Below are 14,517 nucleotides of genomic sequence, written 5' to 3' on the forward strand. Positions count from 1 at the left end.
GCCAAATGCGGGCAATTGGGACTAGCTTACCAGTTAAAAAAGTACGGTACGGACAAGTTAGGCCGAAGGGCCTGTTTCCATGCTGTAAACCTCTCTGACTCTATCTATGACTCTACAATTTTCAATCCCTTGAGTAAGGAACTCTTCCTCTCTCATGGATAGTGTCCTTGAAAGTTTGAATATCCCACTGAGATAAACTATTTTTCCTTTGTTACAATTATGTTTACCTCTTTTTTCCACTCTTCTATTTTCCACTATTTTGCACCATTTGTGTTTCTCAATTCAGCAGGAACACAGCAAACCTATACCTATTTCAATGAAAAATAATTACTCCATTCTCAAAGTTACAAAGCTAATGCACAGAGTGAACTGGGCAAGCCCAAATCCATCTCCCTGCTTGCTCCAAAAACCAAATTCAAATTGGATCCAATTCATGGTGCCCACAAGAGAGAAAAACAAGATCCAAGCTGACAAGATAAAGCATTGCATCCCATCTTGGGTTTGACCTGACACTTGATCTTAGCCAAAAGGCCGAGAAGCGATTCCTTCTTCGTTTCTTTTCTTTACTCTATTTTTAAATTTACACAGCAAATGCTCAGTGTGGACTGCGTAGACCCACATCTGATAACGTTATTATTTGCCCTTTCAATCAGAGGCCAAGTATCTTCCTTTACATTGTTACAGTTTGGCAATATTAGAAATTGGGCTTGTCTAACATGGGACAAAAAATTAGAATCTCGATTTTACTTTTACAGATTGCGATTGGGCAGACAAATATCAACTTCAAAATGGGATATAAGATGGAATCTAATGAGAACTTGGCAGAGTGTCATCTCTGCTGAGAAAACTGGCATGGAACTCTCCAGCTCCACTGGCCACTTTTCACTCCAGATCTTGGCCCTTTAATTTAAAGAAAGGAGTGGGCGGGGTTTGAACCATCGGTCTGATGGGATCAGGAACCGGCTCCACCGAGATCAGATCGCCTTTTTAAAAGGTGCCCCGATTACAGACAAATGGCGCTCTCCCCTCCTTCACCATAGAGGCATCCGTGGCCTCTCCCCCTCCACATTATCCCAGAATACCCCATGCACTCTCCCCCAATCACACCTGACACATTCCCACCCCAGCCCAGAATCCCCATTCCTCCCTGTATCTGCCCTCCCCCTACCCCCCACTCCCCACCACAAATAGATGAGTCCCCATACATGAGGTTTGCTGTGGCACTGTCCCCAGCACAAGTTGATGCTGCCAGGTTGTCACTGGCAGGTTGTTACTGCCACGTTGTCACTGCCAACCTGGCAGTTCCAACCTCTGCTGAGGTCATTGCCAGGGCACTGCCTGTCAAATCCCTCTGCCTCAGGGTTATACTGACCTTTGCAACCCCTAGGGGGGAAAAACTGCAGCAGGCGACGGTGCAGAGGGACCTCGGGGTCCTTGTGCATGAGTCGCAAAAACCCAGCCTGCAGGTGCAGCAGGTGGTCAGGAAGGCGAATGGGATGCTGGCCTTCATAGCGAGGGGGATTGAATATAAAAGTAGGGAGGTCTTGCTGCAGCTGTATAGGGCATTGGTGAGGCCGCAGCTGGAGTACTGTGTGCAGTTTTGGGCGCCGCACCTGCGCAAGGATATTTTGGCCTTGGAGGGAGTGCAGAGGAGGTTTACTAGGCTGATACCGGAGTTGAGGGGGTTGAGCTATGAGGAGAGGCTGAATAAACTAGGCTTGTACTCGTTAGAGTTTAGAAGAATGAGGGGAGATCTCATTGAGACGTATAAGATGATGAATGGGATGGATAGGATAGAGGTGGAAAGACGCATTGAGACGTATAAGATGATGAATGGGATGGATAGGATAGAGGTGGAAAGACTCTTCCCGCTCAAAAAAGACAGTAGGACTAGGGGGCACAGCCTCAAGATAAAGGGGGCGCGGTTCAGAACGGAGTTGAGGAGGAACTTCTTCACTCAAAGGGTGGTGAATCTCTGGAATTCTCTGCCCGTTGAAGTGGTGGAGGCTGCCTCGCTAAATATTTTTAAGAAGCGGGTTGATGGGTTTTTGATAAGAGAGGGGATTAAGGGTTATGGGGAGAGGGCGGGAAAGTGGAACTGAGCCACGACAGATCAGCCATGATCTTATTGAATGGCGGGGCAGGCTCGAAGGGCCAGATGGCCTACTCCTGCTCCTATTTCTTATGTTCTTATGTTCTTATGTTCTTATTCACGTCCAGATGAACTGTTGTAAACTTTGCTGAGGTGTCATCATGTCAGCGAGGAATGAATATCTGGTGAGGGAGAAAAATTGGTGTGAGGGGTATATAACTATATATAAACATTTTAAAACGTATTGAAAACAGGTTCACGGCCATTATGGATGTGAACCTGATTATGTCACTGGAAGGGACAGGGAAAATTGAATATTTTCCAGGTTTTGCTGGATCTTGCGCCCCCACAACCAATCTCGTGGATGTAGAATGCAAGCTCAAGATCCCACCTATAGGTAAAATACTCCTGATCTTTAATATGTATTCTACTTACAAACTTAATTATTTTGCAAGTTGTTGGAAAATTCCAGAGTATGTCCTGGGCACATGGGGTTCTTGATTATGTTGGCTGCTTTTCCAAGGTCAGCATGGAGGGACCAGGACAGGTTATTGGTGATCTAGACTTTTAGAAGCTTGAAGCTCTTGACTATTTCTACTTCATCCCCACTGATGTAGACAGGGGCAAGTCCCCCACTACGCTTGCTGAAATAGATGACTATCTCCTTTTTACTGACATTGAGGGAGTTGTCGTCTCACCAGTTCACCAGATTCTCTGTCTCTTTCCTGTACTCTGTCTCATCATTGTTTGAGATCGGACCCACTACGGTGATGTCACCAGCAAACTTGAAAATCGAGTTGGAGGGAAATTTGGCCACACAGTCAGAGGTGTATAAGGAGTATAGTAAGTGGCTGATGACACAGCCTTGTGGGGCACCGGTGTTGAGGATAATTGTGGAGAAGGTATTATTGCCTAACCTTACTGATTGCGATCTGTGGGTTAGGAAGCTGAGGATCTATCCCCGTAACCTCCTCCAGCGCTACAGACTTCTGAGATCTCTGCCTTCTCTCAATTCTGGCTTCCTGTGCATTGTAAATATTATTAGTTCCACCACTGGGGCTGTGTCTTTATTTGTCTGGAGGTCGTAGGCTCAGGAATTCTCTACCTAGACTTCTCTCTCCTCCTTAAAGTCAATCTTAAAAATCTACCATCCCTGATAACTCGTTAGGTGCCTGTCAGATTTTCCTGATAATCTCTCCTGCGGACCGATACGGTGCTTTTTATTATTCTAAAGTGGTATATGAATGTAAGTTGTGGCTGTTATAAAATCTTGTGCAGCAATATAGGCCTGTTAGCAGCTCCTCTGCCCAGTCTATTGACCTGAGTTCCAATGTAGCACGTGATATAAAAGAAAATGCTTCAAAATCAGACAGGGAAGCAAAAGCAAACAAATCCCTTAAAACTATGATACAGGCTGGCTGCATGAATTGAACTTACTGAAAGTCAGCAGAGGTGCTGGTGGCAGCCTTCCATTTATGAAAATAAAACTGAACATGCCCTGAGGTATAAAATTAACATAGGTATTTGGATGCCAGGATGAACTGATGTGGAGATACCAGCGTTGGACTGGGGTGGACACAGTAAGGAGTCTCACAACAGCAGGTTAAGGTCCAACAGGTTTATTTTGGAATCAAGAGCTTTTGGAGCACTGCCCCTTCATCAGGTGAGGATGAACCATGATCGATGGCAACTGTTAAATGCTTAATTATACCACCCAGGTAAAGCACAGATGTTTAATTATTTCATTGTGGAAAATAATCAAAGTTTAGATTAATACGGCTGACTTTTGATGGCCTCCAGGCATTGAGGTTAGCTACTAACATGGTCACACCATCACTTATTGTTTACCATGGACCAACAGACACCTCCATTGCACAATTAAATGAAGCCTCTGTGTCAAGATCTGGGGTATAATTGCAGACTATTTAATAAGAACAAAGAACAAAATCAGCCCGGGAAACAGGCCCTTCGGCCCAACGAGCCCGCGCCGCCATCTCAACACCACCAGTCCACCTCTCTACCCACAACCCCCGTCTAATGTTTTATGGCCATCCAGAATGAGGGAAACTGATTTAGGGACAATTTATTCCTGCCAATCAGCCTAACAGCACATCTTTGGGGTGTGGGAGGAAACCGGAGCACCTGGAGAAAACCCACTCAAGCACGGGGAGAATGTGCAAACTCCCACAGACACTGGCCCAAATCCATGTGTCTGCACAGCAATCAGTGATAGTCACTGAGCTGTCGTCTTGCCCAGTATCTTGTCCAGTTTAGGCACACACTAACGACATGAAGCACTAGGCCAATCTCAAACAACCAAGAGCGGCCCCAGTACGACCCATCGCATGTATGCCCCTCATTGGACACGAGGTGGACCAACTTATAACCTGTGAATGAAAAGAGAAAAAACATTATTATCATACTAAACCCATTTACATTACCAGGGACGCCCCAATGCTAATGACCCTTATTTAAAAGGATCTCCTATATCCACCCATCTCCAATTCAGTCATGTGCCTGTCTAAGTTACTCTTAAAGGACTCTAGCGTGTTTGCCTCCACCACCTTACTTGACAGAGCATTCCATACCCCCACTACCCTCTGTGTGAAAAACCTCCCTCTAATATCCGTGTTGTACCTCTCCCCCCTCACCTTAAGTCCATGGCCCCTCGTACTGCGTGTCTCTAACATAGGAAATAACCTACCTCTGTTTAATCTATCTATACCCTTCATAATCTTATATACCTCTATTAGATCCCCCCTCAGTCGCCGTCTTTCAAGGGAAAACAGCCCCAATTTCTTCAATCTTTCCTCATACCCCAGTCCTTCCATACCAGGCAACACCCTGGTAAACCTCCTCTGCACTCTCTCCAGAGTCTCCACGTCCTTCCGGTAGTAAGGCAACCAGAACTGGATGCAGTACTCCAAATGCAGCCTAACCAACGTTCTGTACAACTGCAACATTAGACTCCAGCTCTTATATTCTATACCCCTTCCTATAAAGGCTAACATACCATAGGCTTTCTTCACCACACTCTCCACTTGCACTGCCACCTTCAAAGACTTGTGCACTTGCACCCCCACGTCTCGCCGCAATTCTATACTCCTTACGGGCTTACCCTTTATCATATAACTCCCCCCTACATTATTCCGGCCAAAATGCATCACCTCACATTTATCCGGATTAAACTCCATTTGCCACGTATCTGCCCAATCAACCAGCCTATCAATATCCCGCTGTATTGCCAGACACTGCTCCTCACTGCCTGCCAATCCAGCCATCTTGGTGTCATCAGCAAATTTGCTGATCACACCACCTACTCTCTCTTCCAAATCATTTATATACACTACAAAGAGAAGAGGTCCCAGTACTGAGCCCTGCGGCACACCATTAGTGACAGACCTCCAGCTAGAAAAGGACCCCTCCACTACTACTGTCTGTCTCCTCTTTGCAAGCCAGTTCTCTACCCATCTAGATACCTGACCACATATCCCATGAGCTTTAATCTTCTGTACCAACCTACCATGAGGGACTTTGTCAAATGCCTTACTGAAATCCATATAGACGACATCAATGGCTCGACCTTCGTCGACCGTTTTTGTCACCTCCTCAAAGAATTCCACCAGATTCGTAAGGCAAGACTTCCCCTTGACAAAGCCATGCTGCGTATCTTTAATCAGATCGCAACACTCCAAGTGCGCATACATCCTATCCCTAAGAATCCTCTCCATCAACTTACCTACCACTGACGTTAAGCTCACCGGCCTATAGTTACCCAGGCTATCCCTCCTACCCTTTTTAAACAACGGTACCACGTTCGCTATCCTCCAGTCCTCTGGGACCTCACCTGTGCCCAAGGAAGAGACAAAGATTTGTGTCAGAGGCCCAGCAATCTCATCCCTCGCCTCTCTAAGCAGCCTAGGATAAATGCAATCAGGCCCCGGAGATTTATCAGTTTTAATGCCCTCTAAAAGCCCTAACACCTCTTCCCTCGTAATCGATAGATCTTTCAATTGGTCTACCGCTCCCTCAATGACCATACTAGACATCAAGCCCCTCTCCTTCGTGAATACCGACGCAAAGTATTCATTCAGGATCTCCCCCATTCCCTCTGCCTCTAAGCACAATTCCCCACGTCTGTCCCTGAGAGGACCGATTTTACCCCTAGCCACCCTTTTGTTCTTAAGATAGGAGTAAAACGCCTTTGGATTCTCCTTAACCCTACCTGCCAAAGCCATCTCATGCCCCCTCTTTGCTCTCCTAACTCCCCATTTGAGATCCCTCCTACTCTCTCTGTATTCCTCCAACGCTCTCTCCGTTCCCAGCTGCTTAGACCTGACATACGCCTCTCGTTTCTTCCTAACCAGGTCTTCTATATCTCTAGTAATCCACGGCTCTCTAATCCTACCTTTCCCATCCTTTCTCCTAACCGGCATATGCCTTTCCTGCACCCTTTGCAGTTTTCCCTTGAAAGACTCCCACATGCCTAACGTGGTCTGGCCTTCCAACAGCCTATCCCAGTCTGTATCCCTAAACTCCTGCCTAATCTGGCTGTATCTAGCCTTCCCCCAATTTAGCACCCTCCCTTTAGGACAGCACTCATCTTTTTCCATTCGTATCCTAAAGTAGATAGAGCTGTGGTCGCTATTAGCCACATGTTTGCCTACTGCAACCTCAACCACCTGACCCGGCTCATTTCCCAGAACTAAATCCAGTATTGCCCCTTCTCTAGTCGGGCTATCTACATACTGTTGCAAGGATCCTTCCAATACACATCTTACGAATTCCTCCCCATCAGACCCCCCAGCTCTAGGCACCTTCCAATCCACCCCAGGGAGATTAAAATCTCCCACTACAACAACCCTATCCTTCCTACACTTATCCAAAATGTCCCTACTTATACCCTCTTCCACTGCCCACGGGCTATCGGGCGGCCTATAGTACACTCCTAGCATAGTAATGGCCCCCTTCCTACTCCTCAACTCTACCCACAGAGACTCAATTTCCAACCCCTCCATGTTATCCTCCCTCTGCACCGCTGTGATCTGCTCCCTAACTAAGAGTGCCACTCCCCCTCCTCTTTTCAACCCTCCCCTATCACGTCTAAAAAACTTATACCCTGGAACATTTAGCTGCCAGTCCTGCCCCTCCTTTAACCATGTCTCTGACACTGCCACCACATCTAAATTCCTCGCGAACATCAAGGCCCTAAGTTCATCCGACTTTCCCGTCACACTCCTCGCATTAAAACAGATGCACCTAAGACCCTCAGGCCCACTCGGATCCTCCTTCTCCTGGGAGATTTTCCTATCAACTAGACTTACCCTGACCTCCAACTCACTCCCAGTGCCTGAGCTGTCTCTCTCCTCCCCACCCCCCCTCCATACTAGTTTAAACCCTGCCTAAACACTCCAGCCAACCTCCCAGCTAAAATATGTGTCCCCTTCCCATTTAAGTGTTCCCTATCCCTCTTATACAAGTGCCCTTCCTTTGCAAAGACTTCCCAATGGTCAATAAAACTAAAACCCTCTGTCCTGCACCAATCCCTCAGCCACGCATTCAGCTGCAGGATCTCATTATTCTTATCCCTGCTATTGCTGGGCACTGGCAGCAGCCCAGAGATCGCCACCCTGGAGGCCCTACACTTCAGCCTGGTTCCCAACTCCCTGAGCTGCGTACGTATTTCCCGCCTGCTCTTCCTTCCTATGTCCTTCTCTCCTACGTGTATAATTACATCCGCCTGGGTCCCTTGGCCCTTCAAGATTCCCTCTACCCTCTTCGACACATCCTGTACCCCTGCTCCAGAGAGGCAGACCACCATCCTGGAGTCCCGCTTTTGCCCACAGAACCACCTATCAATTCCTCTAACCCTCCCGTCCCCCACCACTATCTCACATCCAGCCCCCTTCCTTCCCTCTGAGGCATTCCGGTCTTCCCCTCGTGCCCTTTCCACCTCAGTTGGCGCCTTACCCCTGCTATCTTGAGAGACTACCCCTGGGGTAGCCTTTAGAACATTACTCCTCTTCTTTTTCCCCTTCCTAACTGGAACCCACCCATCCGCCCTCCTTGACTCTGAGATCCCCTCTTGAATCTGGTTCCTATTCATTAGTGCCTCATTTTCCCTCACTAAAAATAAATCCTCCAGCCTCAACTCCAGTTGCTTAACCCGGGCCCTCAAACACTGCAACTCCAGACATTTGGTGCAGATGTGGACTCTCCGGAGATGCTGCGTCTCCAGGAACTCCCACATATTGCACCTTAAACAGCTGACACGTCTCCCCATAGTCCCTGCCATTTATTTGACTACCCTCAGACCTATGGACACACTTTGGAAAACTTGACCAGTAACTCACCTTGCCTAACCCTGTCTCGCCTAAGCCCTGTGAGCCAAAGCCCTTGCAGTACTCACTCAGCACCCACATCACTCCAATGCCCGCTCCTAATGCTGCCCACTATCTACTGTGGCCTTGTTTTTATACTCCCTCACTCCCTTCCCAACAGCCCTTGCACCTAGGACCCTCTATGGAAAGCACAAAGGGAAAAAAAGAACCCACAACCCAGCAATGCAATAAAGTGCTAAATTACACCAGAGAAATCGGCGGATTATGGACCAAAATGAATGATTTTAAGTATAATTTATGGGCAGGTCAGCCTGTGCTAAATGCTGGTCAGAAATCATACATTTAACCTACCAGGTTGTGCCGCATGAAAAACCAAGTTTAGAAGTTGCTGTCTTTTTCTAAAGGGCTTGTTCTTTTTTTCATAGAATCATAGAAACCCTACGGTGCAGGAGGGTATTGGGCCCAACAAGCCAGCACCAACAGCAATCCCACCCAGACCTATCCCCGTAACACCACTTATTTATCCTGCTGATCCTCCTCACACGAATGAGCAATTTTGCACGACCAATCAACCTAACCCGCACATCTTTGGACTGCGGGAGGAAATCAGAACACCCGGAGGAAACCCATGCAGACACGAGAAGAGTGTGCAAACTCCACAGTTTTCAGGTGAGGGGGAGGGGATATTCTAATCTCGAATATTGTGAGATCCACGCAGGGACGTGAGGAATGAGTTCACCATGCCTTTTTGTGTCAGATCTACTTAACTCTTATTCATGTAGTCATTCTAAAAAAATCCACAACATGCACAGGATGGGCCCACCTGCCTCAGTGCTGGTCTCTCACTGTTCCATTTAGCAACCATCTGGGTCAATTCAGAACCTGAAGGCAAAGCTCTGCTTTCACTGTCCCTCTGCCCTCTTTAAAACAACAATACTGAGTACAACAGGCGAGGATAGAAATAAGGATGACACAGTTACCTGACGAGTTTACTGTTTTGCTGTGTGTGTTAGCAATAATGGGGCGGGAGGAGGGAGAGCACAGAGTCAATGAAGCTGAATGGGATGCAAAATGACAAAGCAAATGATGGCATCTTTTTGGATGTGCTTTAAGTTTATTAGAAATAATTGGAGGGCACTTACTTCAGAGTGGCATACTCCCATTTCTTATCGCCATGTTTTGATGCTTCAGGGTTTGTGGTTTATAGATGGTAGGTGGCAGCAACTCCCTATCGTAGAATCATAGAATCCCTCCACCGCAAAAGGAGGCCATTCAGTCCATCGAGTCCACACCGATCACAATCCCACCCAGTGTCTATCCCCATAACCCTATGCATTTACCCTAGCTATTCCTCCTGACACTAACAGGCAATTTAGCATGGGCAATCCACCTAACATACACATCTTTGGAGTGTGGGAGGAAACCGGAGCATCCGGAGAGAACCCACGCAGACACAGGGAGAACGTGAAAACTCCACACAGGCAGTGAGCCGAGCCTGGAATCGAACCCAAGTTGCTCACAGTGCGAGGCAGCAGTGCTAACCACTGTGCCACCATGCCTCTCCTCCACTAAACACAGCATGTGGCCTGTGGGACAGTGCAGTTAGAGTATGGTGCTCTATATGTGGTATATTACACAGATAATGTGTGCTGTATGTAACTGCTAGGATTATACAGATAGTATATAATGGATAGCCATTATACAGTGTTTGGCGTTTACTTTTTGCACAATGCAACATAGCAAAAGTAGATTGTTTTTTAACCCATCTGTGCAGTTAATTGGTGAAAAATGCAATCTCTTATTTACAATATAGTATTCAGGGTAATAATATTAAAAATGCATCCGACAAGTACATTGTGGCTGTGGAACATATGCGGCTTTGGTTGTCAGGGATGTATTGAAAGGCTGAGGAGTCACAGATATTAAAGAACTTGAGGGGTTAGGAAATTAAACACAGATTCAGGAAATGTGATATTAAAAAACAAAACGAACCTGAAAATGTTCAGTATGTCAGGCAGCATCTATGAAGAGAATTAAGAATGTAAAGCTTCAGGCGTGAATCTTTAGTTTGAATTGGAAAATAACTCCTGTTGAACATCATTTAAAAATAAATAAAAGTGCGATGACTAAATGTCTAGTGATATTAGCCAGATGAATGGTATCTTAAGATTTCACTCATTCATAGAAATCATAGAAACCCAACAGTACAGAAAAAGGCCATTTGGCCCAACAAGTCTGCACCAACCACAATCTCACCCAGGCCCTACACCCATATCCCTACGTATTTTACCCACTACTCCCTCTAACTTACACATCTCAGGACATTAAGAGCAATTTTTAGCACGGCTAACCCGCACATCTTTGGACTGTGGGAGGAAACTGGAGCACCCAGAGGAAACCCACACAGACAAGAGGAGAATGTGCAAACTCCACACAGACAGTGACCCAAGCTGGGAATTGAACGCAGGTCCCTGGAGCTGTGAAGCAGCAGTGCTAACCACTGTGCTGCCGTGCCACCCACTCATTCCACACCCCATTTGAAGAAATTTTAAGTGGGTCCCCATATAAACAAATTAACATTTCACTTCATTGGTAATATTCAGCAGCTGTTTAATGCAATAGTAATGATTCCACAGGGATATTGATATGGCCTACTGCGGTCCCTTTTTAAAAAAAGATAGTCAACTCTTCTCAAACTCCTTAACTCAGTTAGAAGTGTGCATGTGACTTGTTTTTGATTTGATCTGATTTATTATTGTCATATGTAACAGCATACTGTGAAAAAATACTGTTTCTTGCACACTTTACAGACAAAGCATACCAACATAGAGAAGGAAAGGAGAGGGTGCAGAATGTAGTGTTACAGTCACAGCTATGGTGTAGAGAAACAGAAGAGTTAGAATAGAGTTTTAAAAGCATGGAATGAGAGCAAAAGATAGAGGGTATGCTGGGCACAACTCACAAGAAGTCCCCACGCTCCGGCGCAATAATATCACTGTGGAAACAAACTTCAGGGTGAGATATTCCTCTAAATGAAAAGTGTAAGAATGCCTACTTTAATCAAAAAGTTACTAACATAACCAGAGTCAGTAATTGCACTTAATCTCTAAGTTCCTGTCTCAATCAACAATGGGGAAAACATAGGCTTTCGTTTATGGAATTCATCCTACAGTTACATGAAAAGTATTGAGGTGACATCTTCCAAATTCTTTTCCCTCAAACGCATCATATTATTTCCACTGATGGCCCAGCTAGAATGACAAATGGCAACAACTTACTGGATTGTATTACACAACAGTCTTGGTTGCTTTGTCAATTGCTTTCATGAACTGTCATTCAGCAAGACCCTAAGTGTCATTCATTTTCATCCTGGTGCTAACATTTCGAAATTTAAATCTTTGAACAATTTGAGACAATATTGAACATAGAACATTACAGCGCAGTACAGGCCCTTCGGCCCTCGATGGTTCCACTGGTCGGTGCAACAATCTAATGACCCTCTAACCTAAACTATTCCAATGTTATCCATATGCCTATTCACAGACCATTTGAACGCCCTTAAAATTGGCGAGTCCACAACTGCTGCAGGCAGGTATTCCACACCTTCACTACCCTCTGAGTAAAGATAGGTATAGGTATAGGTAAAGACAGTCCTTTTGACACTTGAACTCAGGCTGTCTATCTATCCTTCTTCCAATTGACTCCAATCCTCAACATTCTTTCCTGGTCCCAACTGTTAAACATACCACACAAATACAGAATTGTTACAGCACAGAAGGAGGCTATTTGGCCCATTGCATCTGCACTGGGTCTCCAAATTGACATAATTCCATTCTGCCTTTTCCCTGTACCTGTGAACATTATTTGAATACAATCAATCATCTGGGGCAGCACTGCGGTTAGCACTGCTGTCTCAGTGCCAGCAATCCAGGTTCAGTTGTGGCCCCAGGTCACTGTCTGTGTGGAGTTTGCACATTCTCCAGAGGCTCTGGTTTCTTCCCACAGTCCAGCAATGTGTGGGTTAGGTTGATTGGCCATGCCAAATTGCCCCTGAGTAACAGGAGGATTAGCAGGGTAAACGTGATGGGTTGTTGGAATAGGGCCTGGATGAATTATTGTCGGTGCAGACTCAATGGGCCAAATGACCCCTTCTGCATGGTACAGATTCTATGATCTAATGACCTTTTGAATGTCTCGACTGAACCTGCTTCTACTACACTTCCAGACAGGGCATTCCATTTCACTTGTGCTGGAAGTTTTCTCACATCACATTCCATTGCACAAGCAAATACTTCCTGAAATGGCCTTTAACTGCCCTATACAATCACAGATTTTGAGTATTTTGGTGGTTATTATAGTTGAAATGCATTCAGCACAAATTATAGACTACAGTTTTAATTAAATTCCCACTGAAAGTCAGAGTCAGTTAATTAACATTTGCAGTAAAGTCAATCATCCATTGGTTTATTCTAACTCTTTGGTTGAACAAAGAAATAACCAATTATCATAAGACCATAGACATAGAAACATAGAAAATGGGAGTAGGTAATTCAGCCCTTCAAGCCTGCAATACTATTCATTATAATCATCAGCATTACGATCATCTGACTCACTAACTTATTCCTGATTTCCCCCATATCCTTTGATCCCTTTAGCTCAAAGACTTAGCCTTAACTTCTTCTTGAAAACATACAACATTTTGGCCTCAGCAGCTTTTTACCATAGAGAACACCACAAGCCGCCCACTCTGAGTGAAGAAGTTTCTCCTCATCTCAGTCCCATATCCTCAGACTGTGGCATCTGGTTCTGGACTCCCCCACCATTAGAATTTTATAGATTGTTCTGAGATCCCTTCTTTCTTCTAAACTCCAGCAAATATAATCCAAACCGACTCACTCTCCTCTTATGTCAGTCCTGCCATCCCAGGAAATCAGCCTGGTAAACCTTTGCTGCACTCCCTCTATAGCAAGAACATCCTTCCTTTGATAAAACCAAAACTGCGCACGATACTCCAGGTGTGGCCTTACAAAGGCCTGTATAACTGCAGCAAGACATCCTCGCTCCAGCACTCAAATCCTCTCGCTATGAAGGTCAACATGACATTTGCCTTCTTCCCTATCTGTTTCACCTGCATGCTTACCTTCAGCAACTGGTGTAGACAACCAGTCTTGCTGCAAATTCCCCAATCAATATACCTTCACACAATAATGTCTTCCTGCTTTTTCTATCAAAGTGGATAATCTCACATTATACTGCATTTATCCATTCGCTCAACCTGTCCAAATCACACTGATGCATCTCTACATTTTCCCCACAGCTCACCCTCCCATCCAGCTTTGTGTCATCTGCAAATCTGAAGATATTACATTTAGCTCCTTCATCCAAGTCAGTAATATACATTGTGAATATCTGGAGTCTAAGTACTGATCCTTGCAAGATCTCAATAGTTGCTGCCTGCCAGTTTATTCCTACTGTTTCCTGTCTGTCAACTAGTTCTCTATTCATTTTAATACACAACCCCCAATGCCATGTGCTTTAATTTTACACACTAATCTCTGAAGTGGGACCCTGTAGAAAGCCTTCTGAAAGGCTAAACAAACCATGTCCACTGGCTCTGCCTCCAATTCTACTGGTTACATCCTCAATGAATTCTGGTAGACTTTGTCAAGCATGATTTGTCTTTTACAAATCCATGCTGGCTCTGTCCTGATCCCGCACTGTTTTCTGAGTGCTCTGCTATTAAATCTTCTACAATGAACTCTAGCATTTTGCCCATAATCAACTCAAGGCTAATTGGTCGACAATTACCTATTTTCTCTCTACCTCCCTTTTTGAATAGTGAGGTTACACTTGCTCCCCTCCAAGCCATAGGAACTGTTCTAGAGTCTACAGAGCTTTGGAAAAAGACCACCAACACATCCACTATTTCCAGGGCCACTTCTTTTAAGTATTCTGGGATTATTGGGCCTTGGAGATTTCCTCAACACCATTTTTGTCAGTTCCTCCCTCTCACTAAACCATGTTCCCCAACATTTCTGGTATGTACCATGTACCCTAAATATGATCAAATGCATGCTTCACTTC

At 45.3% G+C, this 14,517-nt stretch overlaps 1 pseudogene; it reads right to left on the minus strand.

Annotated features, from left to right (window-relative positions):
• Positions 1 to 322: 322 nt before the first annotated feature.
• LOC145345767 (U2 spliceosomal RNA) lies at positions 323 to 543 on the minus strand (annotated as a pseudogene).
• Positions 544 to 14,517: the final 13,974 nt, after the last annotated feature.

The sequence above is a fragment of the Carcharhinus amblyrhynchos genome, chromosome 7, assembly GCF_965287045.1.
Source record: "Carcharhinus amblyrhynchos chromosome 7, sCarAmb.v2.hapA, whole genome shotgun sequence".
NCBI lineage: Eukaryota > Metazoa > Chordata > Chondrichthyes > Carcharhiniformes > Carcharhinidae > Carcharhinus > Carcharhinus amblyrhynchos.